This window comes from Rhinoraja longicauda, chromosome 13 (assembly GCF_053455715.1).
Source record: "Rhinoraja longicauda isolate Sanriku21f chromosome 13, sRhiLon1.1, whole genome shotgun sequence".
Classification (NCBI taxonomy): domain Eukaryota; kingdom Metazoa; phylum Chordata; class Chondrichthyes; order Rajiformes; family Arhynchobatidae; genus Rhinoraja; species Rhinoraja longicauda.
Genome location: NC_135965.1, coordinates 38,181,594 through 38,184,139, shown reverse-complemented (window position 1 = coordinate 38,184,139; position 2,546 = coordinate 38,181,594).

Sequence of the window (2,546 nt, the reverse complement as noted above, 5' to 3'; positions counted from 1 at the left end):
AGTCCATCCGTGTTTCCATTTTCAGGGAACTATGTGCTTGTATCCCAATGTCTCTCTGTTCACCAATTCTCCTCAGGGTCCCGGCTTTTAACTTTCTGTTTTGTATATGCCATAACTATTTGAAAATCAGTAGCAATTACAGACTAGCTCAGGCTGCACCATCATTATATCATCCAAAATAGAATTTTGTTTTCTTCATACATTCGAAAAGAGTTTATCTGTTCCAGACCATTGTGCCCTGCCCTTTCCTTTACAGCTTCAAGCACTATCATCATCATCATCATAAGAATTAAATTCTGCACGACTCACATTTATTCTCAGCACAGTTTCTTTGTGGAAAATATTGGTGTTGATTTTCCAAGTAGATCTTGTCTTCACAATAGGGAATGTCACAGGTTTCTCTATCTTCGAGTGAAGACATTTATTTCCATCCCAGTCTGAAATCTAGAAGCAAGGAACTGCAGATGCTGCAGGTGCAAGGAACTGCAGGAGCAGGTCTTCTGCCTGAAGACCAGACAGACCTCAGAGGTGTTCAGAACACCTCAGCCAAGGGAGGCACCTCCCCACACCTGGTCTGACAGGCTCTGTCAGCATCTTGTAAGTGCCGATTAGATCACGCATCCTTCCAAACATCGGTGAAAACAAACCTAGTTAGCCAGTGTGTGCTTGCTGAAGTTTAGAAGGATGGGGGGGGGGGCTCATGGAAGCCTACTGAATAGTGAAAGGCCTGGATAGGCTGGATGTAGAGAGGATGTGTCCAGGAGCAGAAGAATCTAGGACCGGAGGACACTGCCTCAGAATAAAAAGATGTACGTTTAGATAGATGAGGAGGAATTTCTTTCGTCAGGGATTGGTGAATCTGCTGGTGAGGCCAAGTCCTTGGGTATTCTTAAGGCGGAGATTCTTGATTAGTAAGGATGTCAAAGATTACGGGGAGAATGCATGAGAATGGGGTTAAGAGATCAGCCATGACTGAATGGCGGAGTAGACTCATTGGGCTGAACGGCCTAAGTCTTCTGTGACTAATGAACATGAGGTTAATCTCTCAACATATCAAACTGCCAGTCCAGGAATCACTCCTGTGATGTTTGCTGCGCTCCATCAATGACAGGTGATGACAGGTATATTTTAGGTAAGAAGACCAAAACTGTGCAGAATTACTCCAAACGTGGTGTCACCAACACCCTGAGTAATTGCAGCAAGGCATGCTTGAATCTCTACTCAAATCCTCTTGTTGTGATAGTCAACATACCTTTGGTCTTTTTAACTGCTTTCTGTACCTGTTTCCAGCAACTGGTGTGCAAGGCCAAACACCGACATCATTAAAGTAATAAAATTCACTCTTGTACTTCTTATTTTTTTAATTCATCCATACTGTACAATACTCCATCTGCCATTGAAATATTTCATTTGGGTCCTCCAGCCATATTGTTGATTTATATTCTGGATGGCTGTGGTCAAAGCACTGACACCCATTAATTACTGCCTCCCGTCCTAACAAAGACCCATTTATGCCCATTCGATGATTTTTAACCATCAACCAATTGTCAATCCATGTCATACATTAATCTGATTACTATGTGCATTCATTTTGCATATTAACCTTTTATCAAAAGCTTTGTGATAATCAATGCAAAATACATCTGCTAGTTCAAAGAGGGACACAAAATGTTGGAGTAACTCAGCGGGACGGGCAGCATCTCTGGATCGAAGGAAATTGGTGACGTTTCGCGTCGAGACCTTTCTTCAGTCTGGAGAAGGGTCTCGACCCGAAATGTCACCCGTTCCTTCTCTCCAGAGATGCTGCCTGCCCTGCTGTTGTTACTCCAGCATTTTGTGTCTATCTTCGGTGTAAACCAGCATCTGCAGTTCCTTCCTACATCTGCTAGTTATCTCTTTTCTATTCTACTGTCCTCAAAAAGAACCCCAACAGGTTGTTAAACACCATTTCCCTTTTAGAACAAAAAACATTAAAGTTGCCCTGCCCATGTGTAAAAAGACCTGAACAACACTCAGACTTGGACTAGTTAGTGACAGGTAACACGAGGGGGACCACCATTCTCAACAAGAGTGCAACCAGCATAACCATTAACATTTCCATTGTCTTTGTTCCCATCACTAACATCCTGGTAAAATAAGTTTAGATGGTGGGGCGAGTAGAGTGTTGTTATTGACCAGAAGTTTAGTTTGATCAGACATAAATATTTTAGCTACAAGATCAAACCAGGCCCTTGTTATTCCACAGCAAGTGACACACATCACTTAACTTCTCAAAGTCCGGGGACAAGTCAGGAGTGTGTGAAATACTAGTCTGTTTGCTTGCATGAGTGCAGCTCCATAAGCAATCCGTTACCAAGGAGGGGGAAATAATCTGTTCAATCATCCACCCCTTTATCCATTCATTTGCTTCAGCTGCGGGTCAACACGTGATAACATGATGACCTGTAGCAGCTAATTGGGTGTTTCTTCTGCAGAACCGCCACCACTGGGAAAGACAATGGAGGCGAGCATCTGGGAATACCGATCTTCCCCTCCTAATAATGCAC